General features: G+C 44.9%; 1 long non-coding RNA gene across 1 annotated transcript; it reads right to left on the bottom strand.

The window, feature by feature from the left end:
* Positions 1-2503: 2503 nt before the first annotated feature.
* On the bottom strand, positions 2504-8707 carry LOC126986193 (uncharacterized). Its single transcript, XR_007739390.1, has 2 exons — positions 8544-8707; positions 2504-3905 (listed from the first exon to the last, which is right to left on the bottom strand). It is a non-coding gene; the product is annotated as an uncharacterized LOC126986193 (long non-coding RNA).
* Positions 8708-21392: the final 12685 nt, after the last annotated feature.

Genomic DNA, 21392 nt, shown 5'->3' with positions numbered 1-21392 from the left:
TTCCCACAACCCCCTTCAACAACTCCCTCCCTTTTCAATCTCTCAACCTCAACCCCCAAGACCCCTCAGTAATTTCCATGTAAGTATTCTATAAGGAGATGTCAGATTGTATGCCAAAGATGAAAGAAAGAAAAGAGGAAGTTATCTGAGGTTTGGCATCATGTCAACCCCACAACTTGTATACCAAAGATGAAAGAAAAGAAAGAGGAAGTTATTTGAGGTTTGGCATCATGTCAACCCCACAACTTGTATACCAAAGACGAAAGAAAAAAAGAGGAAGTTATTTGAGGTTTGGCATCACGTCAACCCCACAACTTGTATACCAAATCCGAAAGAAAAGAAAGAGGAAGTTATTTGAGGTTTGGCATCATGTCAACCCCACAACTTGTACCAAAGAAAGAAAGAAAAGAGGAAGTTATTTGAGGTTTGGCATCACGTCAACCCCACAACTTGTGTACCAAAGAAAGAAAGAAAAGAGGAAGTTATTTGAGGTTTGGCATCACGTCAACCCCACAACTTGTATACCAAAGACGAAAGAAAAGAAAGAGGAAGTTATTTGAGGTTTGGCATCACGTCAACCCCACAACTTGTATACCAAAGAAAGAAAGAAAAGAGGAAGTTATTTGAGGTTTGGCATCACGTCAACCCCACAACTTGTATACCAAAGAAAGAAAGAAAAGAGGAAGTTATTTGAGGTTTGGCATCACGTCAACCCCACAACTTGTATACCAAAGACGAAAGAAAAGAAAGAGGAAGTTATCTGAGGTTTGGCATCATGTCAACCCCACAACTTGTATACCAAAGAAAGAAAGAAAAGAGGAAGTTATTTGAGGTTTGGCATCACGTCAACCCCACAACCCACACCCAAGAACTCCCCATTTTTAACCCCTCAACCTACAACCTCCCCTTTCAACTTCCTTCCTTCATTTTTTTTTTTTTTTTTTCGTGGGGGACCAACATGGTGCAGTGGACAGCGTGCCTAGCTACGTATCCGTGGTCCATGGTTCGAATCCCGGCCCTGGACAGTTGGCGTACAGGTCACCCAGTCGTTCATCCTCCCTTTCAGGCTGGTGGATAAATGGGTACCTGGGGAAAGCACACTGTGGTAACCTGGATGTCACACTGGCCCTAGCTGTGTCCTGGGATGATGGGCTCCCTCCACCACAGGCTACAGAGGCGATGTGACGGAGATGCACACTGAAGCCATGAGCACCTGTAGCATATATACCGACCTTTGCCTTTAACCTCTTGACTGCAGATTTCCTACAAGACCTCACTAAGCTACAGGAATGGATCAAAAAGTGGCTGCTACAATTCAATGAAGAAAAATGTAAAGTCCTGCACCTTGGGAGGGAATATCCAGCACACCAATACCACATGGGAAGCACTCCACTATCCACCAGAGAGGCAGAGAAAGACCTGGGAGTATACATTACCAAGCTACCACTGAAGGCCAAATCTGTGCCAATCGCAGCGGACGAGTTAATAATTCCAAACAAAGTGAACAAGATAATGAGTGAAATAAGCCTAGATAGAAGCAAACACACTAACTTGTCTATCTCCTTTCTCTCCTTCATTCCTTCAAGTTAATATATATCTGGGAACATGTATCAAAGTGGCAGGATGATAAGGAGTGGTGAGTCTAAACAGAGCAAAACATATTAATTTTCTCTCTTTTCTTCCTTCATTCCTTCATTAGCCAACTTCTGACACTGAGAGGAAAGTGGTTTGTGGCAGCCTAGCATAACACATTATCCCAAGAACACTGAACACTTATAAGATAACAGAATAATAAAAAACACACACACATTAGTCTTACATTAACTTACAAACATAGAGAAACTAACCTGAGTCTGTATTCTTAGGGACATCAGTGGCAGTAGTAGTAGTAGTGGTGGTGGTGGCGGAAACAGAGCTCACTACAAGTACAAGCAGAAGGTTCCACAAGTCTCTGCTGTACTTCTGATCTCTCTGCCTGCCTCTGTCTGTCTGCTTCTCCAGCCACACTTCAAGGCTCCAAGGAAGTCCGTCAGCCAGTCAGTCAGTCATCCAATCCATGCAGCAAACAGTCAGTAAGTCATCCTAGAACCAGTCACCCAGTCCATCAGTCAGGCAAAGGGGTGCACTGCTTCACTCCCTCCCTCCAGGCGAGTCTCCATGCAGGCCCCTTCCCATCCCAAGTCCCTCCTGGCAGGATCTATCGACTTGCTCAACCATCAAACTCTGTGGGTGTCCCCTTGGCCTCCTCCACTCAGGGTTGTCTCTCATAGAAACAACCCAGTGAGCAATGGTTAGCTGGGTAGAGTGCCATGTGCCCATATAGCTGGAGTCATTGTTCTTCAAGAGCCATCACCAGAACCTCCAAGGATTACTGCATCATCGGCAAAAACAATGATGGTGCTGGGAGGAGGCCTTCTCATCTCAGCGTCCCATTATGAGGCAGGCGGTGCTCCTCTGACATGCCTAGGAAGTAACAAATGAGACGTGAGTGGAATCAACCAAGAACTTTTTACATTTTTATTATCAAAGTACTAATATATGTACAAAGCCTTCCACCCATTCACACCTCTTCTATGTACAAGTGAGGTGAGGACACAATGGAAGCAGAAATACAAATCCTAAAGAAATACTAATAATGCACATGATTCACCTAATAAGTCTCGCTACCAGATAAAAAAAAAGTGAAAAAGTTGAAAAAATGGTATAACTTCACATGTTTGTACGAGGAAGAGCAATGAGTTAACTGATGAAAGCCTTGTTACTACATTAATATTATGATCATTACTGGTATTCTCACTGTACTCAAAGTTTAGTTAAGAAGTGGAGTCCTTTTTAGAAGTAGAAAAAGCTCCCCTAGGTCTTTATTTCTCCCTTTTTTTCAGTCTTTTTCATTCCATTTTTTCCTTTCTTCATTCTTTCCTTTGTTGTTTTCTTTACTTCTTCATTTTCTTCTCCATTCCTTCTCTTCCTTTCCCTTTCTCTCTTCCATTTCTTCCTCATTCCCACCTTGCTTCTATTCCATTATTTCCTTTCTCCCTTCCATCCATCCTTTCTTCCTCTCTTTCTTCTTCATACCTTCTACTCCATCCTTCTCTCTCTCCCTTCTTTTCTCATATCCATTCACTCCTTCCTCTTCCACATCATCACTCCTTCTCCATACATCCCTTCTCCACCTCTACATCCACCACCACCTCCTCCTTGCCCCCCTTCAACACCCTCAACTTCACAGCAACCTCAGTTTAGTCAGGAAGCTCAAGCCCTTTTGGAAGTAAAAGACTCGCTCCTTCTCCGACGTCAAGTTCTTGTGGGCCTGAAACTCCCGTCGCACTCTGGCATAGTAATACTCGGGGTCTGTCAGCTCTAGGGTGCGTCCGTAGGTGAGAAGTGCGCGATAGAGCTGTAGGACCTGCCGGCGCGATGGTGCGGTGGCGGGCGTCATGGTGGTGGTTTGGTATGGGGTGTGGGTACGAGACTTGCAGCGGTGGTTTGCGGTGGTGTGGAAGGTTACATTGGGGTAAGATTAGGGTGTGATCAAGGTTACGGTAGTTTTAGTTTAAGGTAAATTTGACTTAGTTTGGGATATTTGGGTAAAGTTAAGGTAGTATTTGGATTAGGTTAGTTTTAAGTCAAGATAAAATCGATATGAGTAGTGGGAAAGGAATAGGGTTGGAGCAATGTTAGATTAGTTTTAGTTTAGGGTAAAATTGACTTAAGTGTGTGATGGGTTTAGGGAAGGACGAGGGTTAGGTTAGGATGGTTTGAGCTGCCGATGACTTCGTTTCAGGTGACGAAGATGACGTGGTGGTGTTTACGTTGCCTCAGTTTGGTGATGACTTTTGGTTCTTTGGTCGAGGTGGTGATGACAGGTGGTGATGAGACGGTGGTGGTAGTGGTGGTGGAGATGTCTGTGGAGGTGAAATCTGTTAATACTTATACAATTACTACTATTATTATTACTACTACTACTACTACTACTAGATATAGATAGATAGATACGGTTGGAATAGAAGGTATGAAGAAGAAAGGGAGGAATGGAAGGACAGACGATGCAATGGAGTGAGACGCGGACGAGAATTCTTTTTACCATATTGACGTCACGAAGTTGAAATCAATGACGGCTTGCTCGGCTTACGCAGCTTGGCACAAACAGAGCTATATTTAGTCGGCCAATGGGAAATCAATCGCGTGGGAAGCTAATTTTGTATTTGGTGGAGAAACAGACTTGATTTTACACTTTTTCATCATAATACTTTGCGACACTTTGATAATTTAGTAGTAGTAGTAGAAGTAGTAGTAGTAGTAGTAGTAGTAGTAGTAGTATCAGTATTATTATTATTACTACTTCTTGAAACTTAACTATTGGAATCTAAAGGAGGCAATATACTAAACTTAAAACATGCTTACTTATTTTAAAATGTATAGTCTCTCTCTCTCTCTCTCTCTCTCTCTCTCTCTCTCTCTCTCTCTGCAGTTCAATACTTTCTTTAATTTTTTATTGAGTCACGCATAAACAAAATCTATACTCCAGGTCCATACTGGGAAAGGGGACATTGATCATCTAATATTCAGAGCCAATATTGTGTGTGTGAGTGTGTGTCTGTGTGTGTGTGTGTGTGTGTGTGTGTGTGTGTGTGTGTGAGGGGCAGGTGTATATATGCTTTTTAAATTTTGTGGTGGACCTGATATTGTTCATTTTCCCTTGTTATTTTTTTCTTTTTACTTTCCAATCTTTTGTTTTCCTGTTTGTTTGTTTTTACTTGCTGGTCTTTTTTTCTGATCTTTTGTTTTCCTGTTTCTTTTTTCCTGATGTTTTTTTTTCTTTAATTTCTGAGGTCTTGTTTTCCTTTTCTTTTTTTTTTACTTTTTGTTGTCTAATGTTTTCCTCCTTTGTTTTCTTTTCCACTTTGTCCTTTGCTTTCCTTTTTTATTTGCTTCTTTTTTTACTTTCTGATATCTTTTGTTTTCTTTTATTATTATTATTTTTCATTTTACTTTCCGAGGTCCAACACTTCCAAAAATCTATTTACATATAAGTATAATGCTTTTGTGAGTGCTTGGTTGCTGGAATTTCTCTTTTTATCATATTTTTATCAGGTCAGGTATTTTTTATTTTGTATTCTTGTATGCCAACGATGCACTTCCATTTTTTTTTTTAATTTGGGTGCGGTCATAACCAATAGCAATGTCTATTTGTAATGACTCGGAATTCAGTCTAAAGTGTTTTCCAGACATATAGGATTTCTATTTACTCTTTTCTTTCTAATGTCCTTATCAAAATAGTACTTGCAGTGAGAGTAGTGTCAATATATATTACAAGTTATAGCTAAAATATAATAAAAATATATATCTTAACACTTTCTCCTTTCATAATTTTTAAAAAGGCATCAGTTTAACCCAGTAGCAGCGACAGGCCAAATTTGTGGCTTTACCGTTTACCAGCGACGGGTCAAATTTGTGGCTTTACCGTGTACCAGCGACGGGCCAAATTTGTGGCTTTACCATGTACCAGTGACATGCCAAATTTGTGGCTTTACCGTGTACCAGCATCAGGACAAATTTGTAGCTTTAACGTGTACCAGCGACGGGCCAAATTTGTGGCTTTACAGTGTACCAGCGACGGGCCAAATTTGTGGCTTTACAGTGTACCAGCGACGGGCCAAATTTGTGGCTTTACAGTGTACCAGCGACGGGCCAAATTTGTGGCTTTACAGTGTACCAGCAACGGGCCAAATTTGTGGCTTTACAGTGTACCAAATTTGTGGCTTTACAGTGTACCAGCGACGTGCCAAATTTGTGGCTTTACAGTGTACCAGCAACGTGCCAAATTTGTGGCTTTACAGTGTACCAGCGACGTGCCAAATTTGTGGCTTTACAGTGTACCAGCAACGTGCCAAATTTGTGGCTTTACAGTGTACCAGCGACTGGCCAAATTTGTGGCTTTACAGTGTACCAGCGACAGGCTAAATTTGTGGCTTTACAGTGTACCAGCGAAAGGACAAATTTGTGGCTTTACAGTGTACCAGCGACGGGCCAAATTTGTGGCTTTACAGTGTACCAGCGACGGGCCAAATTTGTGGCTTTACAGTGTACCAGCGACAGGCCAAATTTGTGGCTTTAGTGTACCAGCGACAGGCCAAATTTGTGGCTTTACAGTGTACCAGCAACGTGCCAAATTTGTGGCTTTACAGTGTACCAGCGACGGGCCAAATTTGTGGCTTTACAGTGGGCCAAATTTGTGGCTTTACAGTGTACCAGCGACAGGCTAAATTTGTGGCTTTACAGTGTACCAGCGAAAGGACAAATTTGTGGCTTTACAGTGTACCAGCAACGTACCAAATTTGTGGCTTTACAGTGTACCAGTGAAAGGACAAATTTGTGGCTTTACAGTGTACCAGCAACGTACCAAATTTGTGGCTTTACAGTGTACCAGCGACAGGCCAAATTTGTGGCTTTACAGTGTACCAGCGACGGGCCAAATTTGTGGCTTTACAGTGTACCAGCGACGGGCCAAATTTGTGGCTTTACAGTGTACCAGTGACGGGCCAAATTTGTGGCTTTACAGTGTACCAGCGATGGGCCAAATTTGTGGCTTTACAGTGTACCAGCGACGGGCCAAATTTGTGGCTCTACCGTGTTCCAGCGATGGGCCAAATTTGTGGCTTTACTGTGTACCAGCGACAGGCCAAATTTTTGCCATGCCATAAACCCCAAAAAATAGATGATGCATAAACTGATCACAAATGCGTTGATATATAACATGAAATGATTTGCGTGAGTGATGATTTTTTCTCATTTTTCTCGCTTAGAGGGGCCGGCCTTTAAGAAACATGATCCCCGCAGCTACCGGGTTAAGGGACATTATTGGGAATATGAAGGTTAGTGTAGCCTCCTCCACCACCACTGACAACACCAGCTCAGCGTGAAGTGTATCAAAGGTATCTTTCGTAAACAACTAAACATGACAAAGCCAACCAAACCACATCTAACCCAACGTTGCCAGATTGTCGTACTCAGGCGCTTACATTTGCTGATTTCCGACCCAAAAACTGTCTCCTCGACCCCAATAACTAGATTAATTTGTAGTTATCATTGAAATAGTAAGTTTTTGGTGTCCTTTTTCAATAGTCATGGGTCAGAAACTGGTAAATACAATGTTCTGAGTACGATAATCTGGCAATGGTGATCTAATCTAGTCTAACTTAAGCTAACTATATCTAACCTTTCCTGACCTGAACCTCTCCGCTGCCAAAGTACGATGTGCTAGACTGCTCATAAACATTTTACATCAATATTTTGGTTTCTTTATTAAAATATAGTCTGAGAGGAATATTTAGAGGGATTTATCTACATTTATTGCATTTTGGCAGTGGGACACAGGTGAGGCATGGTTAGGAAGCTAAGTTTGGTCAGGTCAGGTCAGGTGAGGCTTGGGTAAATTTCCAGATGGTCACCCATGGGACATTGTTGGACGAAACTATTTTTTTCTGGTAATTTTTGGTGCTATGAAATAATCTGCTAACTGTTTTTGTTGCAATTCATTGAATCACTAATAAAATGAGACATTTCAATGGCTGTTGTGCAGCCGGCACCACCGTCACAAAATATCTCACAGAGAGGTTCAACTTGCTTACTGTTTCTATATTTCACTCACCGCTCACAAAAATCACAAGTGGACAAATTAGAACAAAACCAGGCTAATTACTGGTTTTCCTGCTGTGTATTCCCCCAGCGTGCATGCATCATGGACAGCAGAGCAACTTATTTCTGAGGGGAGGTATTTCTCATAATACTGGCCCGTGTAGTGGACCACCTCCACAATGTCCCGTCCTGCGCTGTGTATTTCTGCCGCCCCACACTGCGTGACAAATAAATTTAAACTAACCAAACCAAACATAACTTGACATAACCTACCTAACAGGGGGGCTTTGCCCCCTTCAACCCCCCCTTACAGGGGGCTTAGCCCCCTCCGACCCCCCTTCGGTTTGCGACGGAAAAGCAATACGGCAGTGTGTTGTATGGACACAAACTCTATCATATAGCACCAAGGTGTTCTTTGCTGTAGGACAAGTGACAATCTGGAATAATACCGAGGCCAGGTTGGGTTAGGTAAGATTAGGTGAGGCCTGCCTATGATGACTACATGATACGCTTCACACTGCACTGTCGGTCGTTGTCACTGGTGGTCAGCGGCGTGGTGGGTGTAATTCTGAAATATTACCCAAAACACATCAACACAACACCACCTGCTGCACACACTCTCATCACTCACGCCCAGGCCGTCCAGAGACACTCGCCACCCTGCCAATCCATAACAACCTCATCAATAACCCTTCAAATTAGAGGTGCACCACGCCAACACACCTGCCCACACACACCTGTCCCCCACACCTTATACCTTAAAATTACAAGTATACTTCCTGCCAACACACCTGTCCTCGCTCCCACACACCTGCTACACACCTTCCTGCCCTCTCTCCCCGCTAAAGACTATTGATAAAGTTATGTTCTCTCTTCCCGTCAGGCTGTCACGCCCGCAATCTCACCTGCTTTCCTCCTTCTTGGTCAATTAAGTGTTCGGTTCGTGTTTGGTTCGTGTCTAGTTCGTGTTTTCTTCCTCCTCGAAGAAGACAATTTCGGGACGTGGTTGGATTCGGCTCTGGCACGTGTTTTTATTTTGTGTTTTAATTGTTTACGTGTGTGGCTATTATTGCTGTTGTTAGTGGAATTCTTGTTATTATAATTATCATCACTTCGGTACGTGTTTTATTTCCGTCCCGAATAAGACAATTTCGGGACATGTTTGGATTCGGCTCTACCACGTGTTTTTATTTTGTGTTTTAATTGTTTTAGTGTGGCTGTTATTGCTGTTGTTAGTGGTATTTTTAGTATTTTCATTATCATCACTTCGGTACGTGTTTCTCTTCGGTCCCGAACAAGACAATTTCGGGACGTATTTGGATTCGGCTCTACCACGTGTTTTTATTCTGTTTTTTATTTGTTTGTGTGTGGCTATTATTGCTATTGTTAGTGGTATTTCTGTTATTATCAGTATTATCAGTATTCTTTTGTATTGCTGTTATTTTGAGTATTATTCTAGGGTTGGTCTCGGCTCCCCCATGTAGACTACTAGTTTTCTTGTCTGTTATTACTCATGTTATTATTGCTGTCATTATTATTTAGTTGATGATAGAAAGTCTTGCTGGAGTTGTATTGTTTTAACCATTTCGGCGTCCCAGCACACACATTTGATAAGGCCTTCGTAGGAGTTGTGGGCATTTCCAGGGGTAGTAGTTTCATTCTTCTGTATCTTGCACGGGAAAATCACCCATGAAAACTAGTAATGTAAGCCCTAGAAACGTTTAAGAAGTTGCTGGGATTTTTATGGACTTTTTTGTGGTCCCAATGATAGTTTTACACGACTTTTGCGTCTTGAAATGGAAAAAAACACTTCTGCGATGAACTCCTTCTTGCCGTCAAACATGGCAAGTCGACAGCCCCGGGCCACGACGGGTTGACTTACGACATTCTTAATGCCTTACTCGTTGTGCAAGGCGACAACCCCCTGCTTGACCTGTTCAACATGTCGTTTGCCGCAGGTTGCCTCCCCCCTCCGTGGAAAGCTGCATTGATCGTTCCCATCCCCAAGGGTGATGGCACCTTTCGCCCTATCTCCCTGACGAGCTGTGTGTGTAAACTGTTAGAGCGGGTGATCTTGAACAGACTTCTCTATAAGCTGGGGGACCGGCTCTCCCCAAACTTACATGGGTTTATGAAGGGCCGTTCCACAAGTGACTGTTTTCTTAAGTGCCTTAGTAATCCAGACGTGAATTGTCGCGCTTTTGTGGACTTAAAAGGGGCCTTTGATAGGGCCAACAAGGATGTCATAATGGAGGAACTCACTCTGCAGGGTGTCCGTGGAAGACTCTTAAGCTGGATCAGGGACTATTTGTATGGTAGGAGGGCGCAAGTGGTCTTCCAGGGTGCTACCTCCACGGAGGAAGTGTTTGAGCTGGGCACACCGCAAGGGGGTGTCCTCAGCCCCATGCTTTTCAACATTTTAATGGACAAAATTGCTCTGTGGCCCTTTCCGGGCAATACTCAGGTCATTATCTATGCAGATGACATCCTTGTGCAATGCAGCAGTCCTGCTCTTCTCAGTTTAGCTTTGGAGCAGCTGTCAGCGCTGTGTAAACAAATGGGCCTTGTCATCAATGAAACTAAGACGAAATTTCAAGCCAGTGGGAGGAGAGTTTCTCATCTGCCCAGCATTAATGGCACTCCTTTAGCTAGAGTTCCTACATACAAGTACTTAGGCGCCCCTGTCAGCTTCCAGAAATCTGTGCAGAGCGTCACTCATGTTCAGAACATCTGCCTTCCTAGGTTAGCTCCTCTTAAGGTTTTGGCTAACAGGGGCCTTGGAGTCGGCATCCCTGTCCTCAGGATGTTTTACCTTTCTGTCGTCAGGTCCCTCATTGATTATGCTGCCCCTGTTTTGGTACAGTTTAGTGCGGCACAACTTCACCCCTTGGAACTTATTCAAAATGAGGCCATGCGCCTCATTCTGGGGTGCCCCAGAACTGCAAAACTTGAGGTCATGAGGGCAGAACTGAATCTGCCTCGTGTTGTGGACAGAATCTGGGAAATTACTTGTCGCACCGTCAGCCGCCTGCTTCGTGCTGGTGCAGTGCCCCTTCACCAGGCACTGGTAACTCTGCACCTTGACTCCAGGGCTCCTGTTACCTCCTACCTTAGGAAAATTTATCTCATGTTAGCAGAGACGGGTGTGTTAGATGCGTGCTTAGGCCTAGTTTACTCCCCGGCCCAACCTGCCTGGCCTCCCTATCGTGTCAGTGTAGACGTTGAACAACTACCTTTCCCTAAACGTGATTGGCTTCCCCATGTCCTCCAGGATCACTTCATGGTCAAACTGTCCAAGTACCCCCGTGTTCGGGCTGTCCATGTGTACTGTGATGGCTCCGTAGATGGCAGCAGGTCGGGCTGTGGCGTGTTTATCCGGGATTACGCTTCCCCCACCCAGTACACTGTTACCAGGCGGCTGCCGGGGTACCTGTCCTCGACCCGGGCTGAGCTGTATGCCATCCTTGAGGCTCTCCACACTGTAGCAGCTTTGCACGAAAATGTCTACTTGTTTGTCGATAGCCAGGCTGCATTGCATGAACTTGTGTCCTCCTCCCCTGCCGACTGTGATCTTGTAGCTAAGTGCCTGACTGCCGTCCGTGCCCTTGAGGCCGCAGGTGCCACGGTCCACTTCACCTGGGTGCCCTCTCATGTGGGCATCCAGCTCAATGAGAAGGCAGACTGCCTTGCTCGACGAGCCCTTCAGGATGACACAGTGGACCCTGGCACTGACTATACGCTTAGCTATGTTAAGAATAGACTTAGGCATTATTCACGTGATAGCATTGCTACCCGACTCAGACACTGCTGTGACAATGGCAGCGCCAGCAGCCTCCACTATGTTAGTGTCTCCCAGCGCTGTGTTTACCCCTATGGGCGACACAGTGCCCCTCAGGATGTGGTAGCAATGCGCCTTAGGCTAGGCTGTAGGTACTACTGGGAGGTTAGTAACTCCCCTGGTGTCTGCTGCACGCTCTGTGCCAGGCCGAGGGGCCACACACTGCATCACTATGTCATGGAATGCCCTCTCATTGCTAAGTTTAAGCCACGGGACTGCCTTGACCTGCCCCAGACAATTTGTTGGCTCCTGAACCATGATGTCCTCCCTGCTATCCTCAAGGAACACCCTCAGTTTGCACCAAGGTGGTGATGCCGTGTGTGGCAGCCTGAACTACTGCCGTGCTATACAAGGCTGTGATCTCTGCAGTATTTTTACTTTAAGGACTAGTATTTACTCTATCTCTGTATTCATTCCCATCTAGTGCTTGGGCAATGTTCTCCGTCCACACATTTTATCGTCTTATTGTCACTGCCCCCTCCCTTGTTGTGCTTTCCTTCCTAGCACTGTATCTTTTTAATTTCATGGTGCTACCCACACATGTATTAATAGTTGTATAATCACACTCTGTCCTGCCTGGGGGTTGGGATGGCATGTTCCTCCCTTCTCCCTTGTTGTTTACCTGCAACAATAAACTATCAATCAATCAATCTTGATCTTGATGATCTTGATCTTCATGTCACAGGTGGCTCGGGATTTCTCCCCAGCCAGGCCTTTGTATCGGCAGCTCCTGTGATTGATTGATTGATAGTTTATTGTTGCAGGTAAACAACAAGGGAGAAGGGAGGAACATGCCATCCCAACCCCCAGGCAGGACAGAGTGTGATTATACAACTATTAATACATGTGTAGGTAGCACCATGAAATTAAAAAGAAGCAATGGTAATGGACAATAAGACAACAAAATGTGGGGACGGAGAACATTGCCCAAGCACTAGATGGGAATGAATACAGAGATAGAGTAAATACTAGTCCTTAAAGTATTGTGAAAAGAAAACAAAACATGCGGAAAGTCTATGTTCTCGGGGCAAGATATCATTCCCTACATCTTGCACGCCACATGCCCTCCAAGAACTCTTTTATCGCCTCAATCACTCGTCCACTCGTCTCTCCACTGAGCCCCAGCAGCAGCACCATCCACTCCCTTGCCGTCCTCCCGTTCACTCCACGTCCCATCTCACTCAGAAACACATGCATCATCTTTGTTCTCTCCCTGTCATACTTCTTACATTCCAGCACTACATGCTGCACAGTCTCGTCCACACCCCTGTCACACATCTGGCACACTTTGCTGCGGGACTCAGACCATCTATAGTTCCTTGCATTCACATCCAGACACTGCGCTCTAGCACGGAAGAGATCACCTCCCAGGCTTCCCTCATACCACACCTCACACTTTGGGGCCTCTTTCTCCCTATACCAGTCGAGAGTTTCCTTTCTTTCCATCTCATTCTTCCACTTGCTCAATCCCTCATCTTTAACTGCCATATCTATCACATTCTTCCACTTTCTTACATCCCACTCAAACCCCTCTCCATTTCTGTTTGTTATTCTCCATTCAAACACATATTGTTTATCCTCAAAGGGTTGGTACACCCACCTACTTAGCATAACATTCCTGTCTTTCACTCGCCCACATTTATTCGCCCATTTGCCATCTCTTATATTCCACAGGTATACTTTCCTTGCTAATCTTGCATCCTCCATTTGTTTCAGTCTCACTTTATATCTCAAGGTTGCCTTTACTAGTCTCTCCCTAAACGTGCTCCATCCCATGTCACCCCTAAGAGCCTCTACTGCTGCAAACCTTGGTGCATTCAGTGCCATTCTTGCTACCCTATTCTGCCCCACCTCCAATTTTTCTATCTCACTCTCATCACATCCATTCCATACATAATGCTCGGGACAGCCACACTCTTCCAAACCTCACGGATGACATCATACTTGCTCGCTCTCATCCTCGCTGCACTCGTTAAACGGCCTACCCACTGGTTTGTCAAACGTATCTTTACATTCTTGACCCTGCCGCATCCATTTACCTCCATCCACACCCCTAGGTACTTGTATTCTTCCGTCTGTTCCAACTCATTCCCTTCCAGTCTCCAAGTTGTTTCTCTCTCATCCTCTGACCTATTGACTATCATAATCTTGCTCTTCTCACTACTAAATCTAACACCAAAATCTCTTCCATAGCCCCCTACCACATCTAACATTCTTTGTAAGTCTCCCGCAGAGTCACTCAAAATCACAACATCGTCCGCATACAACAACACACAACTTGTCCTCTCCAACTTTCACTCCCGCATTCATTCTTCTCATCCTAACTGCCAGCTCCTCTGTATACAGGTTAAATAATGTTGGTGACAGAATGCAGCCCTGCTCCACTCCTCTCTCGCTCTTCACCCAGTCTGTCTCTAGGTTCCCTAACCTGTATTTAGCTCTTGTGCCTGCATACATACTCCTAATTATGTTCACAAACTTGTCACTCAATCCAATCTACTCCAGCACTCTACACAACATACTCCTATTAACCCTGTCATAAGCTTTCTCTATGTCTAGAAAACCTAAGTACAACTTTTCTCCTGCTCTCTTTTTCCTTTCAATCAGTTCATTCACCACAAACATATTACCTTCAGCTCTCCTGTCAACCCGGAAACCATTCTCTTCCTCACCTAGTACCCTATTCCTCTCAATCCATTTACACAACCTTTCATTCAGCACTGCACAAAAAACTTTCCCTACTGTGTTTACAAGGGAGATTGGTCTGTAATTCTTAAGCTCCTGTCTACTCTTGTGTCCACCCTTAGGGATCAAAGTCACCTTACATTCATTCCACTTGCTCGGCACTCTCTCTTCCTCCCACACCTGGTTAAATAAGTCAGTCATTCTGTCAATAACACTCTCACTACCATTCTTATAAAGCTCGTACGGGATATCATCTGGTCCTGCTGCTTTTCCATCCTTCTGTCTCTTAATACACCTCTCAACTTCCTCCCTACTGATCCTTTCATTCACCTCAGTTGCATCTTTCCTCTCCATGGTCACACCCGCTTCTCTCACGTTCATTTCTTCACCCACTCCTCCTATTTTCTCCCAAAACTCCTTGACTGCCTCCCTCATTTTCTCTTCATCTGTAATTATTACACCATCCACCTTCAGTCTTTCTACATTACCACTGTCACTCATCCTCTCACCTCTTAGGAATCTATACCATTCACGGCCACCCTCAAGCCCCTTCTCTCTCAGGCTCTGAATCACACCTCTTTCGCAGTCAACCTTCGCACACATAATCGTTCGTTTCGTCAGTCGCTGCTGCCTAACATATCCTTCCCATGCATTCTGATACGCACCCTCAGCTTCCTCGTTATCATGCCTCTTTCTCTTCAGCCGCTGACACAGTCTATTCAACCTCTTCCGCTCCTTCCTTGCTTCCCTAACACTTGCATTCCACCACGATTTGCTCACACGCTTTCTACCATTCATTTTGACATACCCAATGTTGCGGACTGCAGCTTTTCTTACATTCTCTACAAGCCTCTCATTCAGTGCGTCCACATCCTGCACACCATTAAACTCCCAGTTTCTTTCACTCAGATCTACCTGGAAATTCTCCCATCCTACATCTCTTAACCTCCACTTCTTTTTTTCTGACCTCTTTTGTCATTTCATTCTTACCCTTCAACGTGCACTCTACTGTCAACATATATTATGGTCAGACACAATATCGATCACTCCCTCCTCATCTATCCACATGCGAGACACACATTCACGCATTCTTCCCTTCACCAACATATAGTCAATCGCCGACTCCTGGTCTCTCGCACTCCAGGTCACCCGTCCCTCTGCCATATATATATAGTTTCATTCAGGTTCTCCAGATCCATATCACTTGCAAACTCAGCTAACATTTCCCCATTCCTGTTCATGCATTCACCTAGCATACCCGTGTGTGTGTTCATGTCTCCTAAAATAATCACTCTCTCTCCTGCATGCTCCCTCACAATTTTCCTAATGGTGTTGTACTTCACCCTGTTCTCCCTAACTGCCCTTTCACCCTCCAGTCATGTACACAACAACCATTACTACTCTCTCTGGTCTGCCCTTCCTATCCTTGCATTCCACTCTCACAGCCAAAACATCCTCACTGCCAGCACTGTTTCCTACATCCAACCCTTCTGATTAATGTAATGTTATGCCGGACGTGTTACTTGGGTTCCGTGTCGCCGTCAGGAGCCTCCGTGGGAGGGAGATATGTAAACACTTTGCACAGCTTCTGTAGTTTAATATTCTTCCTTAGTAGTACACTTCACTCTGACTCTTCACTTACCACTAGCTTACTATGACTGGGACTGGACTCCTCTCGCCCTCTTCTCCTATATATATCCAGAACAGTACAGTCTAGAATGTTACAGTATATTTTAGATCATACAAGAACATGTAGCAAAAGTATGTGCGAGTTGGCAACACTTCCCGCCTGGCGCCTGGCCGCGCCCCGCGGGGCGCGGACGAGGCTTTGCTCCCCGCCCCCCTGGTCGCTCTTCCCGGAGCCTTCTAGAGCCCCATGGACGCCGGGGGAAGCTTCCAGCACAACAATAAAATCACTTAGGTTTAAGGACAGACCACCTAGTCTGGACCATGGGGTCTGTGTGGTCTGATTTTCTATGTAAATCTATGTAAATCTAAGTAAATCTTCAAGTGCTTTCGGTGGAGAAAGGCCACGCCTCCTCCCATCATCGTCTGTTTCTCGCGGCCCTTTCCTAACATCACATACTCCCTCTCCTCAGACTGTACCCTACCTCTAAGGTGTGTTTAAGTCAGACCTACCACATCATACTTCCATTTATCCAGCTCCTTGCACACGTCCTCATACTTCCCCACACCCCAGCCTCTCACACTCAAACATCCACTTTTCATGCAATCACGCGCCTGGTTGGTGTCTTCACTGCTCGGGTCCATTCATACAGCCCGATAAATTACGGATCTTGGTCCTGGTCTGGGGTGAGGCGGTAATCATAACATGGAGGGGGAATAAGTGAAAATAGTGACTTTATTGCGGTTAAGAAAGTCACGTAATACTGAAAAGGAACGTGTGTATATAAGAAGAAAAGAGGAACGAAAGGAGGAGGACCTAAGAAGCCATACAAAGCGTTATACAGGTCAAAAGAAGAAGAAGGAGGAAGGAAAACGCTTCTGCCCTCACGTCTAAGCTTCAACCTTCCTCTACGTGCTCAGGTAAGTCCATTTTCACTTATATATGACTTAATTGAGCCTCTAGTTTTCTTTTAATATTGTTCTCCAGTAGCCAGGCATGAAAGGTTTAGGAGGGGGTGGCTGTATGGGTGGTTGATGGGTTTCCTCTTATTTCACGGCTGTTTTTACCTTTGTTTTGATGTCTACAGTCTTTGCTTTAGTATTCCAGGAGGTTTGAAGGTTAGGAGAAGACATATATGGCAGCAGAAGAGTATTTGGTTAAGTAGGAGTCGAGATATTGGAGTTTCATTGAGCTGTACCGTTTTTTTATTTCTTCATGGCTGTTTTTACCCTTTGTTTTAATGTCTACAGTCTTTGCTTTAGTATTCCAGGAGGTTTGAAGGTTAGGGGAAGACATATATGGCGGCAGAAGAGTATTTGGTTGAGTAGGAGTCGATATATTGGTGATTCATTGAGCTGTACCGTATTTTTTTATTTTTCCATGGCTGTTTTCACCCTTGTTTTAATGTCTACAGTCTTTGCTTTAGTATTCCAGTAGGTTTGAAGGTTAGGGGAAGACATGTATGGCAGAAGGAGAGCGGTTGGTTGATTAGGAGTCGAGATATTGGCGTTTCATTGAGCTGTACCGTTCTTTATTTTTTTATTCATGGCTGTTTTTACCTTGTGTTTTGATGTCTACAGTCTTTGCTTTAGTATTCCAGGAGGTTTGAAGGTTAGGAGAAGACATGTTTGGCAGCAGAAGAGTATTTGGTTGAGTAGGAGTAGATATATTGGTGATTCATTGAGCTGTACCGTTTTTTTATGATTCATGGCTGTTTTTACCCTTTGTTTTAATGTCTACAGTCTTTGCTTTAGTATTCCAGGAGGCTTGAAGGTTAGGGGAAGACATGTATGGCAACAGAAGATCGGTTGGTTGAGTAGAAAACGATATATTGCCGTGTTGTTATTTTCCATTACTGTTTCCCCCCTCCCCCCATTTTTTTTGCCCTTGAACTGTTTCCTCTACTGTAATAAATAAATAAATAAAAAGAAAACAAATATACACTCATTTGTCAGCATAGCCACAACACACCGTCACTAATAAGTACACTGAGTCAATGCCCTCCGCTGCACACTTCCCGGCAGTGTTGCCAACTGAAAATGTATAAATCCGCTAGAATGGACTAAAAAATCCGCCAGATGATAGGTGAAGCTATAGAAATTTGCCGCTAGATTGGACTTGAAAATCCGCCAGTTACTCTTGTCAATTTTAAGATTTTTACCGGTAGATAACGTGTAATTCCGCCAGATCTAGCGGAAAATTCGCTAAAATGGCATCACTGCTTCCCGGCTCCCCCGTCCCCCCAACAGCCAACCCAAATATGCGTGTTATATGCAGCTCCACGGGGCCCGGGGCATTAACCAACGATATCAAGATGTTGTGGAAGGACTTACTTTTATTTGATAATGACCACACCGAAGAAACAAAAGCAACAGTACATAAGTTTTGGACAATAAGAGAAAAAAGAATGAAAGAAAAAGCGGAAAATAATAGACCCAGATAATCACACTCTGTCCTGCCTGGGGGTTGGGATGGCATGTTCCTCCCTTCTCCCTTGTTGTTTACCTGCAACAGTAAATTATCCATCAGTAGAGACACATCAGGGGGTGCCGTTGCAAAGACGAACCTCCCGACCGACTACTACTACTACTTCTTGGTCAAGGGAACGCAGGGCAGTAATTTCTGAAGGCCTTGTCCCCTCCCCCCCCCCACCCCACCTCAAAGTTTTCAGCCTCAAAATGCCCGTAAATGTGCTCAGTTTCCAAAAATATCTCTCACACTTGATGGAGGCGGTGGTCGAGTGGTCAGCATGTGGGTGTGGTGAGCTCGAGGACCAGGTTCGACTCCCACTGAAACACACTGACAATTTTTCAACTCTCGCCGAGCCTCCTCCTCCTCCTCCTCCTCCTCAGTTCCCCCTCTTTGTCCACGATCTCAGTTCCCCCTCTTTCCCGCATCCTTCCCCTCTTTGTCCACGATCTCAGTTCCCCCTCTTTCCCGCATCCTTCCCCTCTTTGTCCACGATCTCAGTTCCCCCTCTTTCCCGCATCCTTCCCCTCTTTGTCCACGATCTCAGTTCCCCCTCTTTCCCGCATCCTTCCCCTCTTTGTCCATAATCTCAGTCCCCCCTCTTTCCCGCATCCTTCCCCTCTTTGTCCACGATCTCAGTTCCCCCTCTTTCCCGCATCCTTCCCCTCTTTGTCCACGATCTCAGTTCCCCCTCTTTCCCGCATCCTTCCCCTCTTTGTCCACAGTTTCATTATTCCTCCACCTCAGTTGGTTCTTCTTTCATTCTTTCAAGCTCTTTAACTTTAGATATTTTTCATTAGGTTTCGTTCCAGCAGCCAAGGCGTTTATGTTTTCATCCCCCGTCGCCGAACATTTCTTTTTTGCGTCTCTGTATGTGTGTGAAGGTTACCCACGTGCTGCCCAGACCTTCACTCAACCCTGACTTCAGCGACTTCGGTCAAGGGGAGCACCGGGGGGCAGCATGGGCCAGGCAAGAGTCACACATCACGGCAGACACTATAAATAAAATTCGCGTGCGCCACTACCGGGCTGGGGTCGCTTAAAAACACAAATTTCGGTAGCGTCAGTGGCCCGGGGATGTTTTGGGGAGAAGTCAGCTGCCGTAAAACTGTAAATACTTTTTTTTTCATTCTGTTCTTTTCGCTCTATTTTTTTCTTCTGAGTCTTTGTTTTCGTCTTCGTCTTCTGATTCTTCCTTCTGTTTCTATTAAGAGGCCCCTCAAGACAGCTCACCGGCGCTATAAGCAGCACGTAAGGAAAATATCGACACAACAACAACAACAAGAAAGATAAAATGAAAGAAGAAATCATGAAAAAAATGACAACATGGACGAAAAGAAAATATGAGACAGAAAAAAACGAACCGAAAAGAAAAGAAAAGGCTCTCTTCGCTCGTCCCCCCCCCCACCCCCCCCCCCCACCCCACCCACACACACACACGCACCTCCTGAACCTCTGATGCCCTCCAGCGAGATGCAGAAGAGAGCAGCGGTTATCCTAGGCTATAGTAAAACTCACCTTAAAGTGCGGCTGTGTTGGTGCCCTATGAGGAAGAACCGGGAGTACCTAAGTCTATATACACCAAGTCAAGTCATACGCAGGTTTGTGGGAGGAGACACGGCGGAGGCGTGGTTTATGCGTGACACTGCTTGGAGCCAAACTAGAGAATGTAGAAACAGGGATTTAGAGAAAACGAAGAAAGGCGGACTAATTTATATCAATCACTTCATCATGCCCTCCCTCACACCCCACACCGCCGTTTGTAGGCAAAGGAATTACAGTCACGCAATAGCACAATAAAAAGGCATATTTTTTTCGTCAGTGGCTTGCCTGAACGCGCTGTGAAAGAAGGCGAGAATGCACATCCAGAGTGCACACACGGCCCCAACTTCAGTCACCCCTGAACTGGCGGGTATTTTTTTTTACCTCCAAGTGACGTCATCCCGCTGCTCCGTCCCCAAACCGCCCCCTGCGCGTACCGGTCGCAGTTTTGAAGCCGAGTGACTTGACTTGGTATATATAGACTTAGGGGGAAAGGACTGGGAAAAGACGAGATAGAAGGGGAAGGGGAAGGAATATAATGATTGGAGAAAGGGGAAGGAATTGGAAGTGAGGCTACGTGTGTCTGTGCCCTATGACGAACGACCGGAAGTACAGCGTAGCATGACATTCTTGGGGACGGACGCCAAGCAGGGAGGTTTCGGGAAATGACAGTAAAGCTAGTTGTATGTCATTTCTCCTTGCCTAACCATAACCCAAAGTCACTACGAGTATTTATGTGGGCAGTGAATTCATCTATGCTTCCTCTGTAAATGGACTTAGGTCGATATGATCAGGCGCTGTCGCCTCTTACATCAATTATTTATAAAGGTCAAGAAAGGAGATTAATCCGGTTCTGATGAGTGTTCTTTTAGGTTCATGGTACAGAGGAATGGTCAGACTACCTCCAGGGTCTACATCAACTATTTCCAAAGGTCAAAAGGGAGATTAATCCGGTTCTGATGAGTGTTTTTTTAGGTTCATGGTACAGAGGAATGGTCAGACTACCTCCAGGGTCTACATCAACTATAGTCAATCCAGGAGGAACTGGCGGATTGGGGGGTGAGAGGCGCGGGTCAGCCCCGCACCGCACCTTGCCACACACTCTCAACACTTCTAGCTTCCTCTCATATGTCAGCTATTTACTACCTTTAAATGAATTTAATTAGATAATTGGATAATCCAATAAGGTCATATAGCGTTGAGATTGTTTCGTTTTTAAGATAATAACAAATATTTTGTATAAATACCACGACACTTGACAACGTTGTATTCCAACGTTGTCATTCTACACATCCAGAGCCCAAGTCACTTCTCTCAAGGTCATGGAAGGGTCAGCAGGTGGGCCCATGGGTGGCCCGCTCCCGCCTCTGCCTCTCCCCTCCCTCCCTCTCCCTGCCTCTCCACGTCGTTGGCTGCACAGCCGCGAGAAAGAACTCATTTACAATGTAAACAAATACTTTTTAGACGAAAAAAAAACAGAGGATTTATCATACCACTCACAAGAGTAACTGCAAGAACAGCAAGAGCCACTAATGTTAGTGAAAGAACTATTGAAAGAGTCTGCGCCAAACTGGACCATGAGTGCATGACGAA

The sequence above is a fragment of the Eriocheir sinensis genome, chromosome 61 (genome assembly GCF_024679095.1).
Source record: "Eriocheir sinensis breed Jianghai 21 chromosome 61, ASM2467909v1, whole genome shotgun sequence".
Taxonomy (NCBI): Eukaryota; Metazoa; Arthropoda; class Malacostraca; order Decapoda; family Varunidae; genus Eriocheir; species Eriocheir sinensis.
Note: the sequence above shows the minus strand (reverse complement) of the source record. Positions and strands in the feature narration are given on the sequence as shown.